Source organism: Paroedura picta, chromosome 2, assembly GCF_049243985.1.
Source record: "Paroedura picta isolate Pp20150507F chromosome 2, Ppicta_v3.0, whole genome shotgun sequence".
Classification (NCBI taxonomy): domain Eukaryota; kingdom Metazoa; phylum Chordata; class Lepidosauria; order Squamata; family Gekkonidae; genus Paroedura; species Paroedura picta.
In genome coordinates this window covers 112430086-112443809 of record NC_135370.1, presented here as the reverse complement: position 1 = coordinate 112443809, position 13724 = coordinate 112430086, and the positions used below count along the sequence as shown (strand labels likewise).

Genomic DNA, 13724 nt, shown 5'->3' with positions numbered 1-13724 from the left:
GACCCTTTCACACTCCCTGCCTCCTCCTTTTCAGGGCTCTGTCCCTCCAAAGATTTTCGGGAAGCGGAAGGGGGGAAGCAGGAAAGCAACCCAGTAGAAAGATAGCAAAAGCAAAGAAGGGTTTTGTTTTGGGGGGGGGTGCTTGTATCAGAGGATGGCAATATGCAAGGCTGGAGTGGTCTATGGAAAGAAGGAAGGGAAGAAGGAGGGAGAAGGACGGGAGCGATGAAGGCGAGGGGTGAAGGAAGAGAGGAAGGAGGGAAGAAGGAAGCTAAGGGAGGCTTGTGGTGGGGAGCACAGGGAGAGGCGCCGCTCACCCGACAGGCATTCTTCGTCATCCGATGGACCTCCTCCGAGCAGGACATGACGCCGGGGCAGCGAGCACTGCGGGGCCCAAACGGGGCATGCGAGGAAGGGGTGGGGTTGGAGGAGGAGGGTCCTAATGGGGGAGGGGAGGGAGATCCGCCAGGAAGGCAGGAGGTGGGGAAAGGCCATCCTGGATGCAAACATACATATAGAGCAAGTCTTGAAGCTTAATAAATAACAGCACACACCAAGAGAGAGAGAGAGACTGTGAGACACCCAGAGAAGAGTTGCATTGCACTTTGCAAGTCCTTCACCCAATGGAACGTGGGAGTGATCTTAAAGAGGAGCAAAACTTTTAATCTAGTCAGAGAACCTGTGCCGCGATTAGATAGGGGTGTTAGCTTTTTTCTTGTGTTTCCTGGGCAGAGAAAGAACTGAGCCATGCTCTTAAGGTTGGCACAACGTGCCAATATTGGAGGGGTTTTCTTGTCAGTAAAAATGTGGAGTTTGTTACTGGAGGGAGGGGAGCAGAGTTGCTGGATCGCTAATTCATACTCCATGGCTCCTCCTTTTCAGGGCTCTGTTCCTCCAAAGATTTTGGGGAAGCGGAAGGGGGGAAGCAGAAAAGCAACCCAAAAGCAAAGTAGGGCTGTTATATGTGGGGGGGGGGGGCGCTCACCCGACAGGCATTTTTCATCAGCCGATGGACCTCCTCTGAGCAGGACATGATGCAGCGAGCACAGCGGGGCCCAGACAGGGCGTGCGAGGAAGGGGTGGGATCGGAGGAGGAGACTCTTAATGGGGGAGGGGAGGCAGATCCGATGGGAAGGCTGGAGGCGGGGAAAGGGCGTCCCATAGGCAAATGGCTGCTGGATTGTCGGGCAGAGCACACAGCGCGATGGGTCAGCATAGGGGGATGCATAAAAAGGTGGCAGGCTTTCTGTCAGAAGCATCCAAGCTTGGGAAACACATGGGACATGGGAGGAACTCCCACCACCCCACAGCGTGTGCAGATAACTCCTGTAAGAGGGCTTTCCCGCAGGGCGTGAAGCGCATCTGCTGGCTCTTGGAGGTGCTAGCGGGCAGCGGATCGCCTTCCCTGGGGCTTGGGGAGCTTTTTTCCTCCCCCCCCCCCGATCTCGGAAAAAGCTCCCCAAGCCCCGGGGAAGGCGATCGGGCAGCCTGACGCGTCGGAGGCGCTAGGAGCAACTAGGCGCTTCGCGCCTGCCGATTGGTCCCTCCGATTGTCTGTCCAATCCGGACCCTTCCTCATCCCGGACACATTCCGCCTCAGAACGTCTTAGAGCTTTATTTAGTCCGTGGCGCCACGGGCGGTGTTAAGATGATTCCATAGTATGTTCTGTTGATTAATGGTATTGGGCTTGGGAAATTTACATTGGGCCAGATAATAATTTTAACAGGATCTGCTGTTCACAAGTTTCCAAAATCATGAGGTTTCTAAGCCCACAAAGAGCAAGGTATGCAAAAGATCCTTTGCAGGTTCATCAGAAGCCTCTGCTTCTGTTGAGATCAGCATTTAAAAATCTCTGAACTATATCAGATGGTGGAAGGGCCATAGAAACATAGAATCATAGTTGAAAGGTACCTCCAGGGTCATCTAGCCCAACCCCCTGCAGAATGCAGGAAATTCACAACTACCTGCCCACCCACAGTGACCACAATTCCATGTCCAGATGATGCCCCCTCCAAAAAAACAGAATTCCTGATCAATCTTATCTAGAGGAAATTCACCTTCTGATCAGCATTTCCCTCGGTATGCAAGAAAGGGTCACAAGAGCCAAGCTCAGACACAATCCCTTCTGCCCATCCCCTTACAATCTGCCTAAATTCACAGAGATTGATAATGCACAGGGAAGGAAATCCGGGATGGTGGCAGCAGGGCAGCCCTGATGATGCATGATGCTGCTGCCATCCCAGCCCTGGCCCGGCACAGAGCCCTGGAAGACCCATGGCATTGGAACACGGAATTATCCACATTACCTGCAAGTGTGAGTGGGGGCTGGGCCAGGCCAGTGCTGTGCAAAATTGGCAGAGCCAGGCCTTTTGGCCCGCCCCTTCCCCTGACCTACAGTCTTCCTGCAGGGACAACACATGTCCCTGTCAGTTCCGCGGAGCCATGGAGCTGGCTGGGAATTCCTCCACCCCCACCTTGATGGAAGAGCAGCATGCCACTCCCCACCATTGTGTGGTGGGGGCCCCATTCCCCCCCACTCCCTTCCCCACTGCCTCCAGGCAGCATGCCAGGCTTTACAGCCCTGGCGTTTTTGCGCAAGTGCGCATGCTATGCCAGGGCAGCCCATATACTCCAGAGGATTCCCTCCCTCATGAGTACACAGGAAGCGCCGTGGCATGTTGCCCTGGCACAATTCCTGGCAGCAGCCCGGCGTGGCCACTGCCATGCTTAATGTGTCTGAGTCAGCATTTCTGTCAGATGGCTATCTAGCCTCTGCTTAAAAACTTCCAAAGAAGAACTCACCACCTCCTGAGGAAGCCTGTTCCACTGAAAAACCACTCTAACTGTCAGGAACTTCTTCCAGATGGTAAGTCAAAAATTCTTTTGAATTAATTTTAATCCATTGGTTCTGGTCTGACCCTCTTCTATACGACAGTCCTTCAAGTATATGAAGATGATTATCATATCATCTTCTCCAAACAGACCAAACTAAACAGACCAGGCTAAACAGACCAAGCTCCCTCAACCTTTCCTCATATGGCTTGGTCTCCAAATCCCTCACCATCTTCGTAGCCCTCTTCTCCACACGGTCTATTTTGTCTACATCTTTCTTCAGTTGTGGTGCCATAAACTGAACACAATATTCCAAGTGAGGTCTTACCAGAGTGAAGTAAAGTGTTAACATCACTTTATGCAATCTGGATACTATACCTCTTTTAATCCAGCCCAAAATCCTGTTTACCTTTTTAGCCACTGAGTCCCACTGCTGATTCATGTTCAGTGTATGGTCTACTTAGACCCCCCAGATCCTTTTCACATATACTACTGCCAAGACAGCTTTCCCCCTCCTATAATAATGCATTTGATATTTCCTACCAAAATGTAGAACTTTACATTTTTCACTTTTGAAATTCATCTTATTCATTTTAGCCCTGTTTTCCAGTCTGTAAAGATAATCCTGTATCCTGATTCAGTTTTCTGCCATGTTTGCTACCCCTCCCAGTTTATTAACATCTGCAACTTTGAGGGAACCATCCAGTTTACAATCAATTGCATCAGATGTACATAAATTCCAACCTAACCAATTAACAGGGGGGGTTGGAGAAATCAAGATAAGGCTTGTTACTTCATGTGGTCCTAAAGAAACAGAAACTGGCACTGATAGAATAGGAGGGATGGCTGAATTCCCTGTAACTGAAGCCAGTACACTGTCAGATGATGTAAGAAGTGATGCCTACTGCTGACAGATAGAAGAGGCACCTGTGTCACTGGACAAGGAAAAATAATAAAAAATCATGATAGGTCAGTCAATGTTGCTGCATTATAAACTGGCTAGAGGTTGTACACCTGCACCCAACTGGGCTGGCACCTGTGCTGGTTCTGGCCTCTTTATCTTTATCTTTATCTATTATATCTTAAGCAAAATGGCCCAAAATCTGTAACATATGTTAAACATGGTTGAGGTTGTGGGAGGAGTTTTTGACCGACTCACCGCCTGCCTGATTGTCCGTCCATCCAACAAACCACCAATCAGGTAGGCTGTCCCACCCCTGACGAAGGTTTCAAAACCTCCAACAGCTGCTCTTGCTCAGGATTCTGCACACACACCCTTCCTTCAGGCCTGCTGTGAAGGAAGCCTATAACAGCGCATAATTGAGGCAAGGGACGCATTTCTGAGAGCAATGTAGGGGAGTCTGTTGGCATGCGCATGCTTTCTTTTTATGGGGGAAAGCCCTCACTAAAAATACTGCTGTAGCTGGCTTCACTGCTGGACATGCAGCCAAGCTATGCATGTCTCTTCTCTACTATTCTCTGAACAATTGAGACCTGCCACACAAGGTGATAAAACTGTTGTGGGAGCTCTTTTGTCTCCTGTTTTATCTGCGTAGCAACCCTGTGCAGTAAATCTCATATGTAATCCAAGGAGATCTCCAGGCCACACCTGAAGGTTAGCTACTCCAGGTTGGAAATAATGCTTGAAGCTTGGAGGTGGGGCCTCAAAGCATTACAAAGCAGGTGGGCCAGGAGCTGGGAGGCCTCTGTTGGCCCCCACCTCACCACAGGACCAGCAGCCCATAGGGAGGCAGGTGAGCCAGGGATGGAGAGGGCTCTGGTTGCCCAGGCCTCACAGAAGCAGTAAGCAGGGTCAATGAGGAGGTGGGTGGCCAGGAGGCCTCTGGTGGACCTGGTCTCACAGTGGTGGCAGCCACTTGATGAGGAGGTGGGTGGACAGGGTATTGGGAGGGCTTTGCTTTATATTCCTGAATTTGCAAAGTCATGAGCTTACTGGACAGATTTGCTTCCTTGCATTGCTTCTTGCATTGGTCATCCTAGAACAGTCTGTGGACAGATTGACACCCAGAATACAAAGTATGTTGTCTGTTGTGAGGTTGGAAGAGTGCAATGAATTACTGCACGATCACCCATCTCACCATTAGCTCCTGTCCTGTGCCACAATGCTGGGGCCACCAGAGGCCTGCTGTTTCCCTCTTCTTCATCAGCTGTAAGCTGCCACTGTGTTTTGTTCATGCTGCCCTCAAATTTAATAGTGTTATGTTGACTGTTAGCCCACTTAAGGAAATCTCCTAATGCCTCCTCTACTCTGAAAATCATAAAAATATCATCCAAAAATCTAACATCAAATAAAACCTTGTCCCAAAAAGGATTTACTTCTTGGTTACACAGCCAATTATGTTCCAAATCAGACATAAATAAATTGACAATACTGGGCACCATGGAGGACCCCATAGATACCTAATGAATTTGGAGGTACAATTCAATATCAAAAATGAAACAAGTGTTTTCCAATAGTATGTCCAGCAAATCCAATAGAAAATCAGTGGGGGGTTGTTTAACGGGCCTAGATTCCAATAACGTAAAAATGACATTCCTAGCCTGTTCTAATGGAATATTAGTGTATAAAGAAGTCACATCCCAGGTGACCAACACTGCTTCCTTAGTAATCTGAATGTGTTCCAACAAATTAATAGTGTGTAGTATCTTTAAGTAAATAATTGATTTTAGGGGGGAAATTGTATTAAAAAGTCCAGAAATTTGGAAATGGGTTCCAAAAATGAACCCTTTGGGGAAACTATAGGTCTGCCAACTGGTGGTCTCTCCTTCCTATGGATTTTGGGAAGTATGTAAATGTATGGTATATTAAAATATTTATTGGTTAGAAATGAACATTCATTTTTAGTAATATATCCCATTGCTAGACCTTCATTGGAGACAATTCTAATCATCTGTGAAATTGCATCAATATGGTCAAAACCTATTTTCCAGTAATCTTTCTCATCCCCCAGTTGCCTTCTGATTTCATTTGTGTAATCTTGTGAATTAACTATCTCCCGCTTGGATGACAATTCTAGAATCCATTTTTAGGTAACGTAAACATTGGAATTCCTCTCCTTGGGTAGGTTGAATGGTATTTTAAGAGGTTTATTAGCCAATTTCTCAATGTCCCTTAGGACCACTCTTTCAAAGGTGATGATTTCTGGAGCCTCTATAAGAGGGTTAAATGCAGATTTAACTTTGAAGCCTGAAGTCTGGGTTGCACAGGGATTTTTTTCAAAAAAATACAAGCTTGAGCTGTCTAGTTAATTTAAGGATGTCTATTATAGTTTGAATAGCATTAAATTTACTTGTGGGCACAAAACTTAAACCCTTATTTAATCCCTTCTCCTCTAGTGAAGATAATACTATTTTTTCTTTGTTTGTGACCTGCCCTGCCAAAAATCCGACCGAAATCTATCTGGGTATTTATATTGCCTGTGCGGTCTTAAAGCGCTCCTCTGGGGCTGGGGTTCCTCGCCTCCCAAACTGTAGGGCTCAGAATCTGTACTGGAAAAGGTGTCAGCATCCCAAGTTACATTTTTAGATTTAAATCTTGGGTGTTCCTGGGTAAGGCAAGGGTAAACGTTATCGGACTCATAGTCTCTAGCAAAACTATTAAATTTGCGTTTTTTATGTTCTTGGAGACTATTCGTAAATTTCTTTAAAGTTGTTTCTAGGTCAGTCATCTTCTTATCATATATCTCCTGAGTAGTATTGTTTTTTTAGAGAATCTTTCATCTCTGCCAATTGTTGCTCAATTTTTTCCCATATCCTCCAATGTTTGCTCAATTATTAAAAACATCAAATCCATGAAGCATTTGGTTAATATCGCTGCTCATCTGTCCTTAAACAGTTCATTTTCAGTAAATAACGTAGGATATTTCTGGATCCTAAGTCCCTTCATCCTTGATTTTTCTATATTTATTGTGGGGGGGAAGCTGGATGGGTAAGCCCGTGATGGGCCCATTATGCATGGCCGCCGAAACAGCGATTTCGGGTCACATGGAAAACCCGGAGGGGGAAGAAGCGAAGCAAACCGCTTATGCACGGGATGGGACACAATGGCGACAAAACCCAGAGTAACCGATTATGCACACGGCGACCCCGGTGCCGCTTCTGGTTGCTCCCCGGTCACCCGGAAGCTGCGCTTTCTTTCGCGTTTTGCTAACGTGGCTTTTTCAGAGGCATGCACCGAATCTGCAGCCGGTTGCAGCCGGCGCCGTGTGTTATCAGTGATTTTAGTCGCCGCCATTCCACCCCGTGCATAATGGGCCATGTTGGAGCATGGATTAAGCACTTAGGCCATCCTGAGCTCCTCCACTGGAGGACAGTAGGGTAGGTTCAAGTGACAATCCTGCTGAGGATTATCCTCTTTTGCCCTTACAGAGCTAGTTTACTGTTTCTCTTTGAAATAAATATTCAAAAACATTTAACCTTCTGATGGCTCTATTAATGTAATTTTATTGGTATCTATTTTTATTTTTGAAATTTACCAGTATACTCAATAAGTTTCCCCAGTTTTTTGTGGTAAAATTTGGTACCTCGGCTTATATTCATGTCAGCTTATACTCGAGTATATATGCTACTTTAACTGGATTTTCTAAATCAACTGTGATTCCTGGGGATAATACTGTCCTTTGTTTTTCTAATGAATTTGTCACTATTTTCTGTAGGATTAGGCATATTTTGACAGATCATATATAGGCCTAAATTAGACCAAGGAGTATGACATAAACAGGATTTGCCATGAGGTCTGTCATGTTTGGGTAGGTTTGAACAAGGGAATAACCCTATACCTGAGACCTTACACATTCCAATGTTTGTTTTATTGACTGCATACTTCTTGGGTAGATCATGTAATCCTTTAAATATTGCCTTATTATGTTTAGGATCATACTCCAACATTTCAAAATGTTAGCATGACGATGTTAAATAATGTCTGTGAGAGAACTGCTCCCTGCAGAACTCCATATTGAAGTTGTCAGAGATGTGATTGATTCTCCCCACTTGCTACCCTTTGTCCTTGAGCATGGAGATAACCCACTGCTGGGCTATCATATCCCGGCATAAACGAGATGGTGAGCAAGAAGCTCATGGTCTACCATGTCAAACACTGTAGTAAGATCTAATAATACAAGCAGCACTGACCCACCTCAGTCCAGCTGCCTCCAAAGATTACTCATCTGGGCAACAAGAGTCACCCCATGGCAAGTACAGAATCTGGATTGGAATGGGTCAAGGACCAGTGATTTCTTCAGATATGTTAGCAACTGGTCCACAGCTACTCAACTCAACCATCTTCCCCAGAAACGCAAGCTGTAACACAGGGTGGTAGTTGACAGGGTTGCATGGGTCCAGTGATGGTTTCTTCAGTAGAGGGTGAGCAACCATCTGCTTCAGATCATCCAGAAAGGTCCATGTAGTAAGGGACCAGTTTATTATCTCCCAAAGCAATCCTCCCATCCTCTCATCGCTCGTTTTAAGGAGCTACAAGGGGTAGGGGTCAAGCAGACAAGTGGTGGGCCTCATTGAAGCTGGGTAAGTGGCCTGAAGCAATCAAAAGTACTCTCCAAAGATGGTAAAGGGGCCTCTAGCTCATTTATTGTATCAACTGTTGTGGGAAGATCATGGTGGAGCAGCAAGATTTTATCTTCAAAATAGCTCGTGAAAGCATCACAGTCAAATTTGCCTTGATTTCAGCATCCTAAATCCAGGGCAGTAGGTGTCCAACCTACCGGCAATAATTGAGCTGGGTGAGAGCTCACAGATGCAATGGCGGTAGCACAGAACTCTCTTTGCTACCTTCACTGCCATCTCATAGAATTTCATAAGTGTCATATAACATGTTCTCAATGCTTCGTTATCAGTTTTCCTCCAAACTTGCTTTAGCCACCTCTCCTCCTATTTCCCCTTGGCACAGCTCTTCTGTATAACAGGGGGCTGGCTTAGGTCCGAGGAAGAGAGGGCATTAGAGAGCAATAGGAAAACATTTGGATCCATAAGTCTCGGGGGGGGGGCAAAAATACAACCTAAGGGAGGAAGCAGAAGCTTGAAGTGGACCTTCAGAGTATCATGGTCTGATCATGGCACTACTAGCTATCAATTCCACTTCCAGCCCTGCACCAAAAATCAAATCCAGGGTAGGACTGGTAACAAACTGTGAGAGCCCCAGCCTTGCCATGGATGATGCAATGCCCGGGCCTGAACCAGAGGTAGGAATCTCCACTTGGAAGTTCAAGTCTTCCAGGATAATAAGCTTTGGATATTGCAACTCAGGCAGTGGCCACCTCCAGCAAGCCCAACAGGGCATCTGCTGGTATATTGGGTGGGTGATACACCAGCCAGATGGTCCAAACCCAGACCAACACGGTCAATTCCTGGAATCGTTGGCACAGGGAAAGAACTGAAGGAGAACGCCTCCTTAAGTCTGGGACTGATGAAGGCCTGAGAACCCTGGGGGGGGGGCATGCTCTTTCCAGATGACTGTTTCACCCTCTCAGTCATGCACACCAGGTTGACTTCATGCTCTGCTAAGTATGCTTGCAAAGTTGTGGTCTTGTTATTGATCGACCTGGTGTTATGTATTATTATTAATGTCAGGGATAGGTTGCAACCTTTAGCCTGTGTTCCTTGGTTTGGGGTGGTTAGAAAGAGTGAGAGCTTATCCATATCTCACACTCCTTCTCCTGTCCAGCCTCCTTCTACTGCCAATTTTTCCAAACTCCTGGTTCGTCTGGATTTCCAGCCCCTTCAGGCCACCCCCTTACCATCATCTCACTCCAGTTGGTTGTCACATTGTTATCTTTATCCACCATCTTTGGTCAAGGATTACTGTAATCCTACTTTTTCTATTCTTACCTCAATCTTGCTGTTCTGTATCTAACCTATCACCTTTCATTAATTTAGTAACCTCTTTAATCAAATTCTTCTATACTTTTCCTATCTTATTCTTCCTAGTTAATCCAACTCCCTACAACTAAGAGTTATGTTTAAACTTTCCCTGCCCCACTAATATCTCCCACATTCTAGCAAAGATGTCCTAACTAACTAATACTAATTTAATATTCCTATCTAATTTGGCAGTGATTTGTCTGGGGCCCAGTGATTTTCCTGGGGGGGGAGGGGCGGGCAGTAGTTTTCCTTAAACCCACAAATATTCTCCAGTCAATTTCCCATCATAGAGGGAAACCTAATACAGTGGTCTTGCTTTTGTGGCAGGCCTAGTCCTCAGTCAATAATTAGTATTTTACGAAGCATAATGCAGTTGTTGACTTGCAATTCTGACTTGCAGCATGGATAGCCAGTAGGGATGTACACGGTTGACATCAAATTTTTTGATCCCCCCCCCCCCCAGTGATGGCTTAATTTCTTTTTATTCAATGTCAGTTTTATTGGAAGGCATAGAGATTGAAGAAGGAAGTTGAATTCTGGGATAGACCTTGATTCCAGCCAAAGCCCACCAGATGGTGCCTGATTTTGGTGTTCATTGATAGTAGACACTGGGACCTCAGTAGCAGCTGCTGCAGCTCTGCAGAGAGCCACAGCTGGCCGCTGCTTGCTGGTAGTGGCAAGCCCTGTGTTTTTGTGATTTTGCTTGGTGGTTGGGTAGCTGGAAAAGTGGTTCAAAAAGTCTGTTCAGCATATTGGCTGCACACTGCTGAAAAAGAGTGAGACAGAATTGCCCCCCTTATTTGATCAATGGAAGCAGCCTCCTGAAGGAGTGGGCATTCTCTTTTTGCCACACCTGTCACACAGCAACTGCTGCTGGAGTTGCAGCAACTTGGGCTCTTTCCCAGAGTCTACACAGTGGCAGTGCCCTACTTGTTTGGTGCAGTGGTTAGGAGTGCGGACTTCTAATCTGGCATGCCGGGTTCGATTCTGCGCTCCCCCACATGCAGCCAGCTGGGTGACCTTGGGCTCACCACGGCACTGATAAAACTTTTCTGACTGAATAGTGATATCAGCACTCTCTTAGCCTCACCCACCCCACAGGGTGTCTGTTGTGGGGAGAGGAATGGGAAGGTGACTGTAAGCCCCTTTGAGCCTCCTTCGGGTAGGGAAAAGTGGCATATAAGAACCAATTCTTCTTCTTCTTCTTGTTTGTCCCTCTTCCTCTTTGCCTTCCTTTACCCCAGCTAGGCCAGGGATCTCTGTCCTTACCTGTATTGAGCTTCCAGACTCAGCATCAATGTAGGTAGCCTGTAACTCCACAGAACTGCTGACAGCATCAGTATTCCATGTGGCCTCACTGCCACACAGCACTCTCACTGCCATCCAGATGGTGTTTCCTGCTCCAACTCCAATCCAAGTGTCTTGCTGCTTGTATCTCTGGAGCATCCAACCAGGTATCATTGCTGGCTCTTGTTTTATTAATTTTGCTTTCTTTCCTATTGTTCTGGATGGTGGCGAGTTGTGAATAAGCTGAAACTCCCAGGTTTTCAGAGAGTAGTTCAGGGCACTGTTAATCAACTTCATGGCCCTGCCCTTGGCCATTCCTCTATTCAGAGTGTATGCCCATGTAGCAACCAAAACTGAAGGGGGCACATCTGGCAGACTGTGCACCCAGCCATCTCACCACAAGTTTTTGGCAGCTATCGCCACTGGCTCAGAGCAGGACCAAGTTCAGGAGGGCCTAATCCAGGGCCTAAGACAAGGGCCCCTGCTCTATTGACAGACTTTGCTCCTTCTGTGACTGTACCTAGAAGCAGCTAGTCAGTCCTGAGCAGGTGGCTGGGAGGGGGGGGGGCTCAGTGCTGCTCACGTTAGTTCAGCTCCCACCACTCCTGGAGCAGGACCAAGTTGAGGAAGGCCCAATTTAGCCACAGTGCCCAGGGCCCCTGCTTCCTCAGGGGACCCAGATCCTTTTGTGACTGCACCTGGGAGCAGCCAGAGAACCTTAGGCAGGTGGCCGAGGAGGGCGGGGGGCTCAAGGCTGTTTAAGATAGTTTGGCTCCCACCACTCACAACAGCTTGACAGGATCTACAGTGGTGGCAGCATCTCCCCAAGGAATGGAGCACTGTGAGCGGTGACTCCCCCATAGTTGCCACACTTTACATACACCACTGATGGGAAGATAAAGTTTAAGCCTTCCTGACCATATCATTTTCACAGCCTGAAAAGGCCCTGAGGAGCTTCCATTTGCCCCGTTAAGGAAACTGAATTAACCCAGGAAAATGTTATGCTTAGGTCCTGATTGTATGGAAGACAATGTTCATTCTTCTACCTCTCACTCATACACCAAAAAGGCTGCTGGTTTAGGCTCTACACTCATTTCTACCAGTCTGGGAAATGTATGTTGATTTTCCACCTGAATAGGATTCCCAAGGCAGCAAACACATTTTATTATTAAAACATCATCAGAAATCACAGCACTCTTTCTCTCTCTTTCAACTGGGCAGGGAATCTCTTATCTAACGAGAAGATCTATCCCTTTTACTATCCCCCCAAAAAGGAGGGGTCTTCACCAGTCCTCCCACTGCTCTTTGCCAACATTCCTAGTCCTCAGTCAGTGTTAAACTGAATTCTCTTCAGCATGGCATTAGCAAGTCCCACTGTCCCATACTCCTTTTATGAAATGATTTAGACTTAGTCTGTTGAAGTCATTCCTAGAATGTCTTTTATCAGTTCCGGCTGCCAACAATTTTACAACATTGGTCCCCAATGCTAACCAAGTAAACTGCTCTTAACCTTTTGTGTTTTTAGAATCATCCCATAATGATCAGTTAACCATGCTGGCAAAGCAGCACATAAGTAGCTTAAATAAATATCCTAGATCTCCTTCTGTGGCAGGAAACCTCCTACTGTCTGCCAGCTGTCCCTGCCACTGCTCAAGCAACACCTGAGCCAGTTCTTTATGGATTGAACCCAAATTTCTGTAAACTATCTTATCCCCAGTAAAGTATATATCAATGGATTAAGAGGAGGAAACATTATTATTCCACTTTTTAAAAAGAAAAAATAGATTTAGCTCACCATTTTTAACTCTATTATGGAATAGTGCATCTAATAATTTCTTTATGGTCCTTTTGACAGCTTATAGCTAACTTCTATTTGGCCCTTATTTATTAACTTCAGCTACTTATAGAAAGTGTACAAGATAACTGATCCAATACATAACTTAATGATATCATGACCAATTTGGAGAGATACCTCTATATTTTAATTCATGGCTCCTATTTCTCACCCTTGTTGACAACTAATTAGTCTTGTATAAGTAAAGTGGTGTGTGGGGCACCATTTGAAGATAATAGCTGCTTGCTACTAAGTAGGGATGGGCACTACTTATTAGTTATTAAATTACTCATTAGTTCCCAAACTGAACACCCAATCCCAGATCACTCAATCCCCCTGAAATTTGGGCCATACCAGTTCACTTTTGCCCACTTAGAATGGGGAAAAGCTAAATGGTGGGCAATTATCTAAATTAGTGGCTACCAGGTATATCTCATCAAGGTCTCCCTGTATGAAAAAATAGCAAAAAAAGTGCTTCTAATCTCCCTATAATTTGACTGAAAATATTTTGATTGTCTTTTTAGATTCAATAGTATACTACTTATATTTTTCCTTATTGTCTTTAATCATTTGATATGAATATCAAAATGGTTTCTTCTTTATACATTATTTTATATATGACTAGGGGCCAAGCCCATTTTATTTAGGAATGCAACAGGCAATAGATTAGGGGAGGGGGTGAAGAGGAAGAATTCTGTGGATGGCCTCCTCCTCCCCCCAGGACCTGGAAAGGCTTCCCAGGAACTCACCGGCAGGGCAGCTCTCATGTAGCCAGGATCTGCAGCCTCCAAGCCTCAGAGGGAAGTGGAAGGAGGAGGGGGTGGTCAGGGGTGAGGGGATGAAAGGCGATTGGCTGGCCACTGGACAGCAAGCCAG

General features: G+C 46.0%; 1 protein-coding gene across 8 annotated transcripts in view; it reads left to right on the top strand.

The window, feature by feature from the left end:
- SHANK2 (SH3 and multiple ankyrin repeat domains 2) overlaps window positions 1-13724 on the top strand; it is a 510912-nt gene that overhangs the window by 459805 nt on the left and 37383 nt on the right. The window lies entirely within an intron of this gene.